This window comes from Prinia subflava, chromosome 5, assembly GCF_021018805.1.
Source record: "Prinia subflava isolate CZ2003 ecotype Zambia chromosome 5, Cam_Psub_1.2, whole genome shotgun sequence".
In the NCBI taxonomy this organism is placed as follows: Eukaryota; Metazoa; Chordata; class Aves; order Passeriformes; family Cisticolidae; genus Prinia; species Prinia subflava.
The window spans coordinates 25,964,363-25,984,310 of NC_086251.1; the positions used below are offsets into that span (position 1 = coordinate 25,964,363).

Genomic DNA, 19,948 nt, shown 5'->3' on the forward strand with positions numbered 1-19,948 from the left:
CTAGCCTGTCAAAGAGCATGCTTATTACAGAATTTACACCTTATTACATTATATCCAAAGAGAACAAAACTTGCTCATTTGAACCATCAAGAATTGAGAGGCAGTATTTTCAGCAATTTCAACAATATGCATGTGAAAAGTAAACAAGAGAAGAATTTCAAGCAATATCCTTTAGCCATGGAAAAAGGTTCAAGCTACAGTTCTGCTCCTTGTACTTCTCCCTCACTATCTCACCAACCTCTCAGTGCCACTCTTATACATACACACTAAAGGAGTGACAACACAAATGATTCCTGTAAGCTAAAAACTGTGTTGGGGACATACATACAGGCGTATCAGATGTGCTGTACGAATCCATGCAGTAGATTCGTCTGTAAGAGAGGAAACTAAAATCCGAATTATACACATTTCACTATAAACAACTAACTTGACTTGCCTCATTTTCTTAATGAAAAGGCGAAAATAAACGAAAGGAATTTATTATTATCTGCAACACCGCAGAGGGGGAAATCTTCCACAGAACACCGGCAACAGCGTATAACGCTAAATCATGAAGACAAATCGTATTGAGCCACACAGAGAAACTGCACTAGGCTACCTGTTTGCAGTCAAACAGGAGCAGACTTTACAGCGCAGCTTCAGCGAAGTGCGCATTCACCAGCGCGAACACGGCACTGAGCCGCGCTCATGGGCACCAGGGAGACACTTTCCATCAACAACGCCACGAGTCTGGCAGGCGGCCGCTTCCTGCAGGTGCCGGTGGCTATTCCGGCAGCGCGGGGGCAGCGCCGGCCCCCGCCCCGCGGGGCTCTGCGGGCAGCACCGCGCCACGCGGCCTCACGCACACGGGCGGCCCGGCCCGGCCCGGCCCGGCCCGGCCGGGCCCGGCGCGGCCCCGCCGCGGCTCCCGGGGCGGAGGCCGCGCTCGGACGGCACCGGGGAGGGGGAGGCGGGCGCGTCCCCGCGGGCGCGCCCCCACAAGCGGCGGCGGGCGCGCGCTCCCGCCGGTGACGCGGCGCTCCGGGCCCGGCCGCGCCACCGCCCTCGCCGCGCGCCCCCCCGCACCCCCCCGCCCGCACCGGCGCACGCGCCACCGCCCGCACGTGCGCCCGCAGGTGCGCGGCGGCGCCCCCGCCCCCCCCGCACAGCTCCCCCCGCGCCTGGCGGGGCCCGGCCGCTGCCCTGGACGGGGGCTGGGGGGGATCGGCGGCTCCGTGGGCGCCGGTACCGCGGGGTGCATCCGGCGGGCAGGGCGGGGAAGGGGCCTGTCTCTTTAAGAAGAGGCCCGGCTGCTGCGGCCGCCGGTCGGCGCGGGGGGTGAAGCCGCGGCCTGCCCGGCCGGCGCCCCCACGGCCGCCTCCAGTAGCCCCGGCCCGGCGTGCCCTTGCGCAGTGGTCGCGGTGGCTCACCTGGGTAGCGGGCCCGGCGGCGACGCGGCGGCGGCGGCGGGGGGCTGGGGGTGTCTCCCGGGCTCGTTCCCCCACTTGCTCCACCCGGCCTCTCGCCCCGCTTTGCCGGGGCTGGCGTTGCCTGTCTCCTGCCGCGGGGCGCTCTCGACTCCTGCCTCGCCAAGATGGCGCCCGCGCTGGTGCTGAGGAGGAGGCGGCGGCTGCGGGCGCTGGGACGGCGGCGGCGGCCACTTTCGCTCACTGAGAGGAGAGGAGCAGGGACACGGGGAGCCATGGCGGGGGGGAGGAGAGGCGCCATGCCCAGGCCTGATCAATCGAACTCCGCACGCCTCCCCGCCGCCCCGGCCCCGCGCTTGGGCCCCGCCGCCCCGCCTGCGCTGCGGCGGCCGCCGCACGAACCCCACGCCCGCACTGCGGGGCTCAGCCCCGCAGGGACCCCGCGGGGGGCCCTCGCTTATCGATGCGCTCCTGCCGCCGATTGGTAGGGTCTGGCGGTGACGGAAATTGCCGAAGGGACTCGGCCAAGCAGCCGAGTGAGCCAGCGAGTCTCGCGCGAGGCGGGGCGGGGTCTCGCGATGCTGGCCTGGGGAGGCGGGTGCGTCCCGGAAGTGACGCGCGCTCGCCCTTGAGGCGCCGCGGGGGCGCGGGGTGGGCTCGGGTCCCCGGGGCGCGCTCGCTGTCGCTCCCGGGCCCGGGCCAGGCGGGCAGCCGGTGCCCTGCGTGTGTGGGTGCCGCGGAGGCCGCCCACGGCAGGCAGGCAGCTTGTGCCAGTCTGCAGCCCACTCAGCTGACGAGAGCCGTGAGGGGCTGGCGGCGCTGGAACCGGGGCACCGTCAGGGTTAACACGTGGGGGCATTTGCCGAGGCTACGTGCCTTCTACCGCTTTCGCTTTGTCATGCGCTAGGAGTTGCACAGAGGGGCACTGGACGAAATAGGCCTGAAGGTTACTTGCAAAGATGCTTTGCACTGTAAACACGGTGTGGCCATTAGCTGTTCAGCACCGCTGCCTCCCCAAACCCATTAACTTGCACACTTAGAGCAAATCCTTAAATGGATGATTAATACAGATCACCTAGTGCATAGCGATGAAAATCTGTATTCCCGACTAAGCCGTGTCACTCCAGCGCTCAGCAGGTACCAGTGTCCTGGTTTTGGCTGGGACGGAGTTAATTCCTCAGTAGCTGGGACAGTGCTGAGTTTTGCATTCTGAATAAAAAACTGATGTTTTGAGTTTTGCTAAGTCAGGTTTATTCTAAGTCAAAGACTTTTTTTTTTTTTTTTTTTTTTTTTTTTTTTTTTTTTTTTTTTTTGTCTCATTCTCTGCCATTGAGGAGGAAAAAAAAGTCTTGGGAGGGTGCACAGCCAGGATGGCTGACCTGAACCGAGCAGAGGGATATTCCATACCATAGGACATCATGCCAGTTTAACTGAGAGCAGCTACTTGGAAATGCAGCCGATCTGGATTCTGAAAGGGAATCTGGCCTTGGTCAGTGTGTGGTGAGCAATTGCATTGTGCTTCACTTGTTTCTCTTTCCCTTTTTATCATTCTTATTATCTACTCTTACTGTATTTTACTTTGTTTTCAATTATTAAACTGTTCTTACCTTAAACTACAAGTTTGACTTTTGATTCTCTGCCCCATTCCACTAGGGCAGGGTGGGAGGGAGCAGCTTCATGGTGCTTAGTTACCAGCTGAGCTTAAACCACCACACATAGTTGCTTGGATGTAAAAATAACACCACTGCTACTGCTCCAGTAAAACTTCACTAGAGCTGTCCTTAACTAGTGATGCTAATTGTACCCCTGAGTACAGCCAGGAATTGCATTGTTTAGGAAGTGTGCATGATCTGGTTACATGTTAGTACCATGCTCAGACAAACAGAGCTGGCACTGAGCAGCATCACTAGGGCTGATGGACCATTAAAAAAAAATCCCCTTTTTTCTTCTTTAAGAAAACAGTCATTTTCAATCTTGTGCATCAGTGAGTGATGACTCCATTCAAATGTATTTCTTTTCTTTATGCCAGTCTCAAACAAGAACCAAAAGGAAAATGGTACTTACATTTACCCTAGAAAGTTTTGCTGCTTGCATCATTATAGTGGCACTGATGCAATTACACTGTGAAGACTTTCTGTGGAAATCCTCATTCTGTGATAATGCTGTTCCAGACAGAGATTTAGTCCTTGGAAGAGGCTGAGAAAGCAGCTGGGTCTCTTACCAAGAAGGGTGGCCTCAGCAATTACTTTGTATCCTGCAGAGATATTCTATACCACTCTTCTATATGCCAGCCTTTATGGCTTCATCTCTCAGCTCCTCTTCTCTCCCTCCTTCCCTTATTGATGTATCACCATTTTCTGTCTCATAATAGGACTGGATGGACCCAGATGATTTTGGCTGTGGGAATATAACCTAGGTGCTCTTGATCTCTCTAACAGAAGAGCCTGCATGTTCCCCACTGATCTGTGATAAGCCAGGACTGCTTGGAAAAATCTTCTTTCAGTTACGTGAGTTGGCAGTTTTTCTGTCACTCTGTGAAGTGAGCAAGTCTGACTTACAGTTTCAAATAAAGACCTATTTAAATATTGCTGATCTAGTACTTTGTGGGAGAGGTAAAAAATCCCAACACATCAGAAAACCAACATTTTTCCACCAGAAATATTTTTTAAATGTGCAGGTTCATCATAAAACTGTCCCAACAATTTACATCCAAAGAAAACCAACTCAAACAGGTGGTGGTATGTACTCACATGCAGGTGTCATATCCCTTCCAAGCTGGTGTCATTATTATCCCCACCTTTGCAGCCTGATGCCCAGATTGTTCTTGGACTGCAATCTGGTTGGCACAGTGCCCTTTGACCCTTTCCATTCTTCCCTAGTCTACATTCATCCGTGTTCACCAATAGGTCAGAAAACTTGTTCCGAGACTGAGGCACGGCCTACACTGATTTCATCCTGTGGTAGAGCAGTAGTTTTGCCTTAGTACCTTGTTTTGCTTGAGGAGGGACTGCTCTACACCTAAACTGCTTTCTACACACAGCACAGGGGTGTTACAGCCTTACCTACATTAGCTGGATGTGCAGCACTGGCAAACAATGGTGGCGATGGTCTGCAACTTCCATCAGGAAGCTGCTCTAATGAGAATTTTACATACCTGCACCAGGTAACAAAAGAACCAATACAGTTTAAGAAAGTGGTCTGTTAACAATGCAAAAAAAAATAAAAGTCACTCTTTTAAAATCAAAAATAGCTCTTGGAGTAAATGGAAATCGAAAATAGACCTAGAGAAGGACAGTCAGACACAGCAGGAATTTCCTCCAAAAGACAGACCATCATTATTTCCATTCAACAATGGAATGCTGAATTACCCATCATTGCAAAGTCAGGAGCTTCTGTTTGACACCTCTGCAAGGTGAATAGCCCCTTTTTCACTTGGCTCTCTCCAAACACCCAATCTAAGCTCATCAAATCACCTGTGTCAGAAATTAAATTCATACAGTTCGCCTGACGTCAGTTTAAGGTCCTCCCACAGATTTTACCACATGAATTTGATTTTCAAGCTTTGCTTTTATAAAGTACATCCTTGATTGTTGAAGGATGGGGTTTGAGACCCTGCCTTTTTTTTTTTTTTTTTTGTGGGAAAGCTCATCATCTCTGTAGTTTTTATCCTTCCGTGGATTGTTTCTCTCTATTAAATTCCATGGCTGGTTTGATCAAAAGACCATCCTCTTTCATTCAGTAGTCTTCTATTGCTTTCTCCCTTCTCAGTTTCTGCATGTCTGCCAGCTGACAGCTTCTCTGGCAGCTCCATGTAAGTGGGCTAATAAGGAAAAAGAAACAGAAAAGAAATCAAATAAATACATATGCAAAACCATGTTCTAGTTTTGTTAGAACCGGGGACAAACTCCCTCTGTAATTAGCCAAAGGAAGACCACAATCCTGCTATCACACACAGCACAGCCCCTTACCTACTGCAGCTTTACCGTGAGTGCACTGGGATATCAATTGTGCTGCACATGGGTGTGGTACACGGCTCTGTGGCACCAGAGCTCTGCATGTGGACTGGCACCTCTTAAAACAAGAGCACTCTGTGCCTCTAGGAAAATATTTGCCTCTGTACTCCGATGGGTTCCCAGGCTCTGCTTCTTTGAAGTTAAGTTCTAAACATGAGCATGCATCTGCATTTCCAAGTACCTAACAAATATCAATATCCACAAGGAGGGTTAAAAATGTAGCACATGTAGCTCCTTTACTAGCTCTTCTCTAGTGACAGCACTGCAGAGAAACAGAAACACATTTTCCTCGGTGTCTGCATCCACAAGAAGAACAATTACTGCTGACAGACAGTTACACTGAAAATGCAGGAACTGCCAGGACTTTCAGGGTGGGAAGTTTGTGTTCACTCCTCCCCCTCAGCAGTGAGGAAGTTTATCAGTTTCTGAAAGACACGGAAGAGGGAAGCTGAGAGTTTCGATAATGAAGCACTGAGGATCAGAGGTCACTGCTTTGCATCTGCTTTGTGGGGAAAAAGTCAGGGAGCGTCCTGTTGCTTAGGAGGGAGCATGCACCATTCAGAAGACTCAACTACCACTTGCAATAACACAGGAAACCACAGAAAGTATAACATACCTTTCCAAAAACATCAGGATCAATGAGATGCCTTTCTTTTTACTTCCTTCCATTTTATTATTTTTTTCTCAATTTTCTTCTTCATCCTCTTCTGGCGGTACTACATCAACAAGAATGTTGCATTATCTCTTTTGGCTGCTGTGAACCACTGGCAATACTTCACTGTTGCTAGTAAATCAGACACGGGTACATGCAATCATGCATAAGTCTGAAATCAAGCACTCCTGAATATGTTGAAGACCACAAGGATGATCTGACCCTAGTAGGAGCTGCACATTTAGTCAGAAAGTGATTCCAGTATTTTGCCACTCCACGTTTGGAGTTTACGTATGTATTGCAAGCTGTGATAAACGCCAATCACTCGCTTTTTGAAATTTATGAAAAATTTAATAAAGAATAAAAATTGGTTACAAAAATTAATACAATAATAAAAGTTTAAAAAGGTTTTCAGAGATAGGACAAATAATGAGACAAATAAGAGCAAAGAAGGTAGCCCGGGTCTACCGTCCCCCCTCCCTCTCAGACAAAGGCTGTGAAGGAGAAGGGCCTCCTTCGGGAGGAATGTCCCCCTTTTGAAGACCAAAATTTCAAAATTATGCAATCTTTATCTTAAGACAGACCCGTTTGCCCAGAGTCCCCCTTCTAATCCTGGGCGTCCAGGAGTTGGGCTTGACCAGGTGGTTCGTGTGGATTCAGTCTGGGTTGACCAGGTGGCTTCGGTGGATGCAGGGAGATATGCCTCTTGTCTTCTGAAAGTCCTAAGGGGGGGTTCTCTTCTTCTTGTTGTAACTGTTATCTCTGTTGAGAAACGCCTCTGGGCCTCTCCCTTTTTTTTTTTTTTTCTCTCTTTTCTTTTCTGAGCTAAAGAAAATATCTTACACACAATTCTTTTATTACTAAAACTTAATGCTAAAAACTACATTTACTATATTATTCAAATGTCAATACAGCATAACTTTTCTACCTAGCATTATTGTATATAGTAAATATCTGCATAGAGCCACACACACAACAAGCCTTTTTCACAAAGCAGATTTCAAATGAAGTAGAAGAAACCTTCATATCGTGTGATCTACTCACAAGATACAGAAACAACAGAAAATTATGAACAGTGAAATGACAGTGAAAATGGCTACTTTTACTACCCATACTAGATTTCTAAAGCAGCTGCTTTAGAAGGCAACTGCTTTAGAATGCAGGAAGTATGACGACCAGATGAGATATCAAATTGATCTTCAAAATACCATTTGAAATACCTAGGATCAAATTAATTCCTTGGCTAATCCTATGGAATAGGTGGATTTACAAAAGGATTGTCTTCAGCAAGCTGAGAAACACTTTAAAAATTCTACAAGTAGCCCAATACAAAGCAGAATTTGTACTCTCTTCCCTTTAATGAACTGTTCTTTTCTCTTGTGTCATGCCTACTTTCGCATGCATTTCACATTGCAAATTCACATGTCAAGCTCAGGGTTTTTTCTGTGAACTAGGAACAACCTTATTTTTTTTGGCAGCTTTCCTCCAAGAGAAAAGATTTTCAAATATGACCTCCTCTCTTATATCTGTAAAGCAACTATGACCTCTTGTGGTTATCTAATCTGCTTCCAAATCCTCAATAATGGGATTTACGGGTCTAAGCCGTTAAGTAATTCCCAAAGGATTCAAGTCTGTGCTTCAGTGCTTTGTTAAACTAGGGCAAAAAATTTACTTTTTTTTCATGAAGATAGGGCTGCATTCTCTTTTCCTAATGAACATATCAAGACATTTACAACTGCAAAAATGAGGCACTAAAAGGATTTAATCATGTTAGTTCGATCTCTTTCTGATGAATGAGGATGTTTGACCCTGCACTTTTCACCCAAATTTAATACCAACAATATCTTACACTGTTAGTGCAAGCCCTCACAAGATTATTTCATTGAGCAGACAGAAAAAGACCACACCAATACCACTGCTTGTTTGGTTTGCATGGACCTGTTCTTTCCAGTAGTGCAATAAGTCAAGCTCTTTCACCAAAAATGTAATTTCCTCCACTTTCTGCTTTAAAAATCAACAAGCAATTACAGAAGTGTCCACCATCTGGCCAGTCCAATGTACTTGAGCATACACTGCTACTGGTTCTATGTAACCAAAGATGAAAAATGTTACTTTATTAGATTTTTCACTTTTGTTTCAAGATAACAATTGTGAGAATAAATGAGGATGACCAGATAACTCAGTCATGCTTTTACAGAAATAATAATCTTTGGTCAACAAACATTACTCAGAAACAGACAGTGTAGCAAACCAGCTCAGTAGTAAAGTTGATAGATGAGGAGAAAAATAGAACGAGATGTGGGGACCAAACACTCTTATCAAAACAAAGCAACTCTGCCAGCTCCAGGTACCAGCACCTGCCTGTCGCTCTTCATATCCTCACACACCTACACAGCCCCTGTTGAGCCCCTGTTGAGCTCTCAGTCTCTGAGGAGCATGAACAGAAGGTGCAGGTGACTCTGCTCATGCTTTAAGAGCTGCAACTCCCCATTCACTGGGGAAATGTGGGGTGGGTTCTGCTACTGAACTAACAGGAAATGGAGCTAGGTAAATCAAGACACCAGCACTTCTGCTGCTGCACACAGGAAACACAGTATGTATCATAAAACAGGGTGTACAGCTGCAGAAAAGGAAGCTTCTGTAACTGGCTCCTCCAGAGTTTATCCATTAGAGCCTTAGATCCAATCACTAACCAGAGAAATAATCACAGACATACTTACCTTTGTGCTCACAAGGTGATCTCCAGACTCAGTCCAATAAACATTTAAAAGCTGTTAGGTCAGACATCAAGTTATCCATTAGAGATGAGGGCAGCAGCAGAAGGTACATAGCGTTCAGAACAAATGCTTTAGGCAGAGAAGCCAGGAAGGGTCTCAAGAACCATATATCAGGATTCTCCTGTGTGACTGCAGTGCAGATGAAACCAGTTGTTGTTGTGGTTTAATCCCAGCCACAAATTAAATACCATGCAGCTGTATGGTCACTCCCCTCAACCCCCATCATGGTAGGAAGGAGAACTGGAAAGAAAAGGTAAACCTTGTAGATTGAGATAAGAATAATTTAATAATAATAAAAAAAGCTAATAATATAGTAATGATAAGAGGAGGAAGAGAGAGAAATAAATTCCAGGAGAAAAAGTGATGCACAATGTGCTGTCATTGGGCAGCAATCAGCTCCCTTCCAGGTAACTCCTCAGGTTTAAATACTGAGCATGGCGTTCTATGATATGGAATATCCCTTTGGCCAGTTTGGATCACCTATCCTGGCCATACTCTCACCTTTTTGTGCAGCTCCTCATGGCAGAGCATGGAAAATTGAAAAGCCCTCAGCTTAGGGAAAGCACTACTGATTAATAACCAAATCATCAGTGTATTGTCAACACCATTCTCATACTGAATCCAAAAACCATAGCACTGTACCAGTTACCAAGAAGAAAATGTGCTCTGTCCCAAGACAGTTATTTAAGTCGAAAAAAAAAATTAGGAAAGCTTTTCATCACAGACTTCTGCAGTTTCAACACATTTCCTGATGTTGATCTTTATTTTCAGTGCAACTGAATCATTTCAGTGTCTAAGGCCATCTGTGTCCAAGCCTGTGTTGGTTAGAGAAGCAGAAGTTTGGAAGGAGGGATTGCTTCCTAAAAACAAAACCAAAAAAACCCCACCAACTGACAAAAACATGAACCAAAAACCAACACACACCTATTTCAGCATTTAATGCTAGATTCTCTCACATCTGTCTCTGAAACTAGGATGTATTCCTAAGAGCTGAGATTAAAGACCTAAGGGCAAAAGAAGCGTCTCCCATGAAGCGAGCTGGGGAACAGCCAAGGATAGTAACAGCATCAGCAATCACAATGGAACCCAGAAGAACATGAAATCAAGCCCCAGTTAAACAGCATGACCATGATACCCCGGGCAAAACTGCACCACAGAGTGGTTTACACCGGTATACGTACTGCATGCACAATACATGGGCACTTCCCACTCTTAGTCTTCAGGGTGATAGGATGATTTGGTCTGGTACTAAGGAAGGGATATTGTCATTTGGCTTATGTTTGCCATACAGAATTCTCAAAACAGAAATTTTGGGAGACACTATTGGAATTCTAAAATTTACATAAAAATAAAGCTGTGTTCAAATTACAGGTTTCACTTAGTAGCTTTTATAGCAATATCAAATAACATTTAATCCAGGCTTTTGAAAAAGATTTTAAGTCTATGAACAGGCAGCACAAACCCACTTGTATTTACAGGTTAAAAGACTAGAATGAAAGGAGAAAAAATGCTCTTCTAGGAAAGAGATTGTTCCTATTTGGTAAAAAATCTTGCCTATATAGTGAGGTCTCATTAAGTATCTAACATCCTTATTTAATAGCTTCTTTGGAAGTTTTCTCACCCCACCCCAACCCATCCTCAGCACAAAAAAGCAAGGTCATGTGATTAAAAATCCCAGCAAAATTATAGAATCATAGAATCATTTAGCTTGAAAAAACCCTCAAATATCATCATGTCCAACTGTTAAGCCATCACTGCCAAGTCCACCACTAAAACTGGGTGAAAAACTGGCTGAAGGACAGAGCTCACAGTTCTAGTGAATGGAGCTACATCTATCTTGCTAGCAACTGGCACCAGTTGAGGGATACCACTGGTATTCCTTGCAGTTCAGTTCCAGAGTGTGAAAAACGTGAAATGATTAATTCATGTTCTTATGGTAAATTGGAAAATTATGAAACTGTATAAATTTATATCAGGTAAAAGTTTATGTTTTAGGAGACCTTGCAGCAGGTGGTGAAATTAACAACCCTGAAAGGCAGGCACCTCCATTCAAAAAGGAACAAAAGACTTTTCAGGGAGAGCCTGCAGCCTTCTCAAGCACCGGGAGGAGACCTATCGAGATAAGGAGGGGACCTCCCGAGATAAGCTGACACCAGCAACTCACACCTTGGGTGCCACCTTCACAGACCATCAAGCAACATCATCTTTATCTCGATCATTCATCAACCAGAAGGACCTATAGAAATTGGACATTAACATTTGAACTAAGGAAAGAACTCTTTTCTGCTTGGTTGGGGAAACTCCTGAATTTGTATAGCTGGTCGGGAAACAATGGGAAATACGGGGAAATATTGCCAGGGGCAGAATAAAGTGTATAAAAACCAAGCCCTGAACCGGGCTAATTTGTGAACCATTTGGGGAGATAGCAGGCTGCCAGACCCTGTATCTCACGGTTCATCCTTGGCATTTCCCGGGAAAACTCTGTCAAGTTTCTCCACTGTTGGTGGGTTGTCGAAATTCTGTGATTTGATCTTTATTAATAAACCAAATTATTATTTTAATTGGAATATCGTATTGGCATTTATAACACAGAGCCTGTTCTGTTCAGTATATTTATCAACAATCTGGATGCAGGAGCTGAATGCACCATTAGCAAGTTTGCTGATGGTACCAAACTGGGAGGTGTTGCTGACTCTTGAGGGACAAGAGGCCTTGGAGAGGGATCTACATAGACTGGAGCATTGGGCTACAACTAATGGGATGAAATTTTCCAACTTGAAATGCCAGATTCTGCATCTAGGATGGAATAACTTTGGACACAAGTATATATTGGGAGAGTGGCTGGAAAGCAGCCCTGCAGACAGGGATCTGATTGCCAGCAGGCTCAGTGGGAGTCAGCAGTGTGCCCTGGAATCTTGGAATGCATCAAACACAGCAGCTGGTCAATGGAGAAGAAGGTGCTGAGCTCTTCTCCCTGGTATCCAGTGACAGGACACATGGGAATAGTTCAAAGCTGCACCAGGGAAGGTTTAGTCTGGATATTAGGAAGCATTTCTTGACTGAGAGGGTGGTCAAACACTGGAACAAACTTCCTAAAGAGGTGGTGGATGCCTCAAGCCTAATAGTACTTAAGAGGCATTTGGACAATGTCCTGGTAAGGCTTTAACTTGGTTGGCCATGAATTGGTCAGTTGGATTACATGCTTGTTGTAGGTCGCTTCCATAGGAAATAGTCTATTTTATCAAGCTTATCTTCCCCAAATCTTAGAAGTTCTTAATACATCAAGTTTTCCCTTGCTTTTTCCCATCTGAAACATTAACAAACCCAAGGAAAATAGAGATTGATAATTTGGCTGCTGAACTGCACATTTCATTCTAATAGTGCTGTCAATAAAAGTTCCCCTTTCCCCCATTTGACTCAAGATTAATTTTAAGCAATTTTTTCTGTTGAAACTGGGTTTCAGAATTAGTCAAAAATATTAAGATATCCAGAACATTTTCCCACCCAAGTTATATATAGCCTGTGTTGTACAATCTTTGTTCTTCAAAACCTGAATTTCAAATGAGCTATTAGGAAATACCAGCATAAGCACTGATGCCAACTAATGCTTGCACCTGTCACTCAAAGCAGTGTTACAAAATGTCCTTAGCTACATCAATTTAATCACTGCTGACTGCCTTGCTCTTTAAAAAGAACCTCACAGAAACTTCTAAGATGGGCAAAGGATAGCTCACAACTGAGCTGTAAGAAGGTCTCCATTCAATCACACACTGAAGTCACCTGCTGTCTGCACTTCATGATGGCATCCCACTGGAAGGTCTCTTCGCTTGTAATGTGCAGACATGGTGCAGAAGGAAGCCTCGAGTTGTCATTGAAAACTGCAGAACAGTTGCAGAGCATCAGCAGCCTGTGATGGAAGGGATCAATATGCCATGACCAATGTCCATTAATCCAAGGCAAAGCATGTGGAGATTTGACAGTGGGGTTGCATATTAGAAGTAAAGTATGCTACGTGCAAATTAATCACCATTCTGACTGCATGCAGTTGCAGAGCTAGCAATCTGACTCCTTAAAGCTATTATGTAAAAGGGTGGATTAGGTTTTAAGAATTACTTATGTAAGTTTTATGTTCTATTTGTCTATGGCTCCTTCTAGCCCAGTACTCTAAGTATCAGAAGAGAGCAAGCATACAGTGATACTTTCCCAGGATACTCACAGTTTTACCTTTTATTCAAAACCTAAAATAATGATGTAAGATAAGGAAAACATCATGAAAGAATAGGTAAGTTGTCATAAACCTTTTGCCTATAAACTGATTTTGCTGGTATGACTAATCTTTGACAACACATAGAGCCAAAAGGAAAGCAAGAAACAGCCTCCAGCAGCCAACTGCAGGGCACGGTGTTTGCTTGTTTCTGTTCCTGGTTTCATCCTTTTTACCTGTTTGCATTGATCTGTGGAATCAGATAGCAGCAGTGAGTTCTTCACTTGTACATTTTATGGTTAAACCTTAACTCACAGACTCATGGACTTCTGTCTTATGGAAAGTCTCTTTCAAGCTGTCAAATTTTCTGTATTTTTTTCAGCACTCACCTTTGTGAAGAAATGCAGTATTTATTTAGGTAGTACACAGATATGCAACCCACATTTTATAAGAGGCAGGAGTTTCAGGGTGTGAGGATGCCCAGAAAGCAAGGTTAGGGATGTAAGCAACAACCAGTTGCCTGCTCATTATGCAGCTTTTTAGGCTGCTAGAGCCCAACAGGTACACAACACCTGCCCTCAAGGAAGTCAAATGTAAAATGGCAGTATCAAACTTCCACAAACTTTATTAAAAGTTACTTCAACAGGTGATGTTTTCAGTATTATAAGAACATCACTGGGGAAGACAGTGAACATCAGAACACCACTACACTCTAAATGGTGTGTTAATTATATTAGTTTATTTATTGTAAGGAATAAACTGTTGTAGCCACTGGCCAAAAACAGGGATAATATTTTTCAAATTATGAAGACAGCATTTCATGTAAACGAGAGTTCTTAATTCCTTTGCTGCATTTTTTATGTAGAGTCTTACTTTTGCACCCAGCCTGTTCCCATTTTAACAACACTGAGAAGCTGTCTCCAGGAAGTGCTTCAAAAAAGCATCTGTGAGAAGTTGCTCCCAGTTATTTTTCCAGCAGTACAGAGCAGAAGGCAAGACAGCTTAATTCCACAACATCAGGTACATTACAGGGTACCTGAAATCAAACTACGTCAGTCGCTTACTTCCATTAGAAGTAGGATTCAGGCCAAGGAATCAGAGTAATTGAATCTCCAAGCCTAGAGAACTATCAGTGCAAGGAAAGCAGGCACAGCAGCTCATACCAAGACAACAGAACAATGAGTGCAATTCTGTGTACCTTGGATCCTAGTGTGGGTAGTTCTGGTTAATTATTTCCACTGTTTCTGTTACATGTTCTAGTCAGTACCCTTGAGAGTGCTGGTGGGAATTTTCTTGACTGTAAGAAAAAGCTCTGCCTTTTTATTACAGTCAGGACTTAAGACAGATTGATATTTGATCTGTAATGAAATAATAATGAAATAATTTTTAAGGGCAAAAAGCCAAACTAACATTAAAAAGTGACTGAGAGAAACCTGTGCCATAAAAAGCTTACTACATAGTCCAGGTTAGGGCTTTGAGGAGTTAGTACAGGCAGGCATATCTATGACATGAAAAGTTACTATATATGCAAGCACACGTCATACATAACTATGTATAACATATTTATGCCCATTATGAAGGATCATAGCCATTGTGTTATTTTCCTCTCTTCAAAAGGCTCTTAATTCTCCATTAATCACATATTAACCACCACACCACCAGGGCCAGCACCAGCAAAATCAGATTTTTGTGATAACTTGGCCTGTTCCCTCATTTTCACCTCTGCTTTTATCAGCAGGTTCTTCCCAGTGCTGGATGCTGTATTTGAATCTGTTTCTACACTTGTGCAAGAGGCAGAAAGAAAAAAAAAAAACATAATGCACAAGCTGACCTGGCTCCTGCTTAAGTCACAGTAGCCTCAGGTTGTTCCAAGTTTGATCCAGAACGGCTAATACATCTTTTTTTAAAAAAGCACATTAAACCTGCTGCTGTTATTGGGTAGCAACTACCTTTTAAAATGAGCCTACACAAGATTCTATCAGCCTTGCCTGCAGTTTCTTTCTACTTAGAACAAAGCCACAACATTTACACGGTTCAACAACTGTCACATTCTAGTAATGTTGACCTTCTCTGAGAGAATGCCCTGAAGTTTCCCTTGGTTAAATTTTTGTTCCCAGCCAGAATACCTTTGAAGGTTACCTGTGTCCAAGACACTGAAGGACACTGTACTGCTGGAGAGACAGTCTGAGACACAGCACCAGCCAAGCATGAAGCATGAACTGTCTGATTTAAATGTCTACAGTCTAGATCATGACCCCAGCTCTGTTATTTGACAAAAAACCTGGCTGTTTAAAAGTGAACTGCAGCACTACTTTTTGTCATTATGATGCACAATGAAACAAAAAGTTTTCGGCTTAAAATATTGCATGCATTAAAAACAGAGGGTACTTTAATTTCCAGGCTTGGCTAGTGAAGGGAAAAGATTGTTGCAAAGACAAAACTAACAGACAGATCACATCAACCCTTGCTTATTTTTTTTTTAATCCTGTACTTTGGTATTTGAATTGTTTAATATAAAAGTGAATGGACAGTGAAATAGCTGAGACACTTAGCATCTCAGCTGTGGAGAATATACAAACAGCAGACTATTGTAAAATGACCAAAGTATATATTTTGTATAAAAGGAGATGTGGATGTCCTATCCCTGGAATTGTTCAAAGCTGGGGCTCAGAGCAACCTGGTCTAATGCAAGGTGTCTCTTGAACTAGATGATCTTTAAGGTCCCTTCCAGTGCGAACCATTTGGTGATTCTATTTTCTCTCCCACTACCCAGGTAAATGCAACTAACTTTTCTTTGGCCTATCCAGGCCTTGCACTCTTGTCACCATTCTCTGAGAAGAGAACGAGCTGATTCTGGTCCTGTAGGTATACATGTGTACATGTGTCAGAGCCAGACCACACAGCCAGATCAGCGCCTGACAGCCAGCACAAATCCAAAGGGCAACAGTCTGAGCTTTGAGTTACCTGTCACGCCACGGACATTTCAGGAACAAGTATAAGATTAACACAGCCACCAAGAGAAATGCTCACTGGCTGAAGGACTTTGATTTCTCCAGAAGATCAGTTGTGCTGCTCAGCCACTTTTACAGTTGGTAAGAGCTACAGGATAAACATTTTGGAAAGCAGGCCAGTTTCCTTCCGATGTCTGCAGATAACAAGCTCTGTACCTACCTTTCTGTTACCATTGTTCTCTCAGAATACATCCTGTTCTGATACAGACACACCAAGAGATAATAATCTCTGGGAAAAATATTGTCTGACAAAGACTAAGTACACTGCTTGGCTAATATCCACATTACCTCAGAGGGAATATTTTCAGCTATCTGAGGCCCTGAGATGGCTCTCTAAGGAAATACAGGGAGCAAGAACTCCATGGGCCACAATCTGCTTGGTTCTGTCTGCTTGTTTGTTCACTTCAACAGCCTAAAGTGTGCCTGAGCAAGCAAGACAACCAGACCTAACACAGAAGTCAAAACATTATTAAGATGTCCATGCTGGTAAAATGTGAAAGGGAAATATTTTATGCAATACCCTCTGCCTCTGTTCAGACAATGAACTGCTGCATATGAAGTAACTCCTTAATTCAGCGTACATGGTTCTTACCCAACAATAAGCTTTTTTTCCACAAAAAAGCCCTTATCTCAGATAAAATTTCACATTTATTCTGAAAATATAAGGTGAAAGCAGAACCTGAACAGATATTCACTGCAAAGATCAGCAACAGCCTTAAGGTACACTGGAGTTCAAGGTACACAGAATGAAGTACCTGACCAGAGCCCAAGAACCACTTAAATTAAATATCTGTAAGCCTTTACCCTGAATCAATAATATTTGATTCATTAGTTAGGTACTGTATTTGGAGGGCAATTATACAAGCTTACCAATGGGAGAAAAACCAGTTGCATCACTGAAAATTTACTGTAGTCAAATAGAAGTTACTAAAATCATAAAAAATGGTAACATCACAGGACCACAAGGAAGAATAAACTATTCAAATGTGGTCTGGTGAGAAGACTCAAAGCAAAGCCATCTAGGAGCATGGGACTGCAGGAGTTTGAAATATATTTTTACTAGCTTTCCGAAGGCACATTTATAAATGTTTTGAGAGCATCTAATTTCTCTGTGCAATTGTTCTGGAACTGTTCCGCCACAGGTGAAATGCTCATAGGAAATTCTCTCTGAAACCACAAGCTGACAAGGAAACAAATCAAGGAAATTCTTCTATCTAGGAACACTACTGGGAAACAAGAAACAAAAAACAAAACCAAAACCAACCAACCAGCCAAAAATCAACCAAACCACCAAACAAACAAACAAACAAAGAAGGAAAAAAAGGAGAAAAATGTGAGAAGAATTGTAAACAATACCTTATATCCACCACCTTGTTCTTGTCTTCAGAGCTGAGGAAAACAAACTTGGTTGTTTTGAAAATCAGAATTATACTCAAGGTAAGTTGTGGTTCCCTCAGCAAGTACATCCCATTCCTTCTCCTCCTGTGAAAGGAAGGAAGCATTTCAATATACTCAAAAAGCATTGCTGTTCCCTTCCATGAATCTGGTTAATTCAATGACAGAAGCAATTTATATTCTAGTGCTGAAAAGCAATGTTTGGACACTTGTTAAAGACTAGTTAAGTGTAATGACTTAAGCATCCCATCAGAAACAAAGTCAGTATTGAACTACAAGTAATTAATTTACAGGCTATTACATATAGAACAAAACATGTACATTAAAAAAGGCAGAATAGAGTAAGTTAATCACTTGGTAAGTCCAGCAGATGCCTTCTAGCTAGTTGCCCCTCAGCACTTTGCTCCTATCCCCGAAGTAAAGCAGATGCCAATAGAAATGCACAGGACCTTCATACACTAGAAATGTTTTTCTTAAATAATCCCATATTTATGCCTTTAGAGAAGGAGGCTCAGATAAACAGATCATTTAATAGAGATACTTTTGCCTGTGTGAATAAAAGTAAGACCAAGTTAACATGAACTTTAAGCATTTTAACTTCCCAGCACAGTCCATAAGGGAAAGTCTTGCACATGTACAACAACATATACAATGAACTGACCTTCAGGATGTAAAGAGGGGGCACTCTTATCTCAACTGATTATCTTTGGAGTAGTTACTTTCATTAGCAGTCTCACTGGACATTAACCACTGTTATTTAAGCAGTAAGCTTTAATGTAATGCAATCCCAAGACCTTCCCAAAATGAGTTGTTGTTATTATTATTATTATTATTATTATTATTATTATTATTATTATTATTATTATTATTATTTCACTTACAGGTAATTGGGGAACAAAAGCTGTGCGATTTATACACCGTTCTAATTCCTACTGATTTTAGGAGAAAAAATGAAACTGAATAATTCAGACATGACCCAATAAAGGATTTAAAATGCTGAACTATAGGTGGGCCTCAAAATGCAGTAAACAAAGCCTCACCATTGAACTATTCCATGACCAAAAATTATCCTCAATCCTGGAGTGCTTCTGCCAGATTTCAAGTTCTTCATTAACATGAAGAAGGGGAAAAAATATAGACATACATCAGGTTCCACTCTTTGGGGTAAAAGCTTATCATTACCACTGAGCTGCGGGAGAGCAACTTTTCAGAGAAAGGCCTGGGGATTGTGGTGGATAAAAAGCTGCCCAGCAGTGAGCCAGCAGTGCCCTTGTGGTCGATGTGAAAAATGTAGTATGTTAATTCATGTTCTTATAGTTAATGAAATTTATTGAAAACTGTAAAACTGTATATATGTGTGTGTTGTATGAAAATTTAAGTTTCAGGACACCCTGTAACATTTTGTTAAACCAACATATGAAAAGGCAGGCACCACCCCAGAAGCTCACATTCAGAAATAGACAAAAGGTTTACGGAAAACCGGCAGTCTCCTCGAGCATCGGGAGGAGACCCATGAGCATCGGGAGGAGACCCATCAAGATAAGGCGGCAGGACCATCAACAGCACCAGACAACACCCTCCACCACAGCACCAGACAACACCCTCACCGAGCATCAAGCATCATCATCCATATCTCGACCATTCATCAGCCATAAAGATCTATAGAAACTAGACATTAACATATTAACTGAGAGAAAGAACTCTTTTCAGCCTAGCCGGAGACACCCTTAGATTAGAATAGCTAGCTGGGACACAAAGGGGAAAATGAGGAAATATTGCCAAGGGCAGAATAAAGTGTATAAAAACCAAGCCCCGAACCGGGCAAATTTGTGAACCTAGGGGGAGACAGCAGACGGCCAGGTTCTGTGTCTCAAGGTTCACCCTTGGCATTTTCCCAGGTAAAAACTGTCAAGTATCTCCGCTGTTGGTGGGTTCACCGAAATTCTGTAATTTGATCTTTTGATTAATAAACCAAAATTATTTAATTGGAATATTGTATTGGCATTTATAACAGCCGAGAAGGCCACTGGTGTCCTGGGGTGCACTAGGAAGAGCATTGCCAGCAGATCGAGGGGTTGATTCTGCTCCTCTACTCAGCCCTGGTGAGACTGTGTCAGAAGTGGCGTGTTCAGTTCTCGGTTCCTCAGAACAAGAGAGATGTGGAGCTCCTGGAGCAATCAGTGGCGTGCAGCGAGGATTAATGGGCAAGTGGAGCATCTCGCTGACCAGGAAAGGCTGAGGAAGCTGGGCGTGTTCAGTGTCGAGAAGAGAAGATTGTGTGTGGACTTCTTCAATGTCTGTCAGTGTCTGAAGGGAAGATGTCAGAGGAGGGAGCCAGGCTCTCCTCAGTGGTGCTGAGGAATCTAACAAGAGGCAATGGGCAGAAATGGATACAAGGGAAGTTCCAACTGAACATGAGGCAAAACTTCTTTATTGTGTGGGTGACCATGCACTGGAACACATTGCCCAGAGAGGTTGTGGAGTCTCCCT

At 43.6% G+C, this 19,948-nt stretch overlaps 1 protein-coding gene across 2 annotated transcripts in view; it reads right to left on the bottom strand.

Annotated features, from left to right (window-relative positions):
• INO80 (INO80 complex ATPase subunit) overlaps positions 1–1,549 on the bottom strand; it is a 65,209-nt gene extending 63,660 nt beyond the window's left edge. The window contains exon 1 of one of the 2 annotated variants that reach the window (XM_063398523.1): positions 1,410–1,549. The gene's annotated coding sequence lies outside the window, so the exon portion shown is untranslated. Of the gene's footprint in view, positions 1–598; positions 747–1,409 lie in introns of those variants that run through there. The other variant, XM_063398524.1, reaches the window with a different exon arrangement.
• Between the last annotated feature and the right edge of the window lie 18,399 nt (positions 1,550–19,948).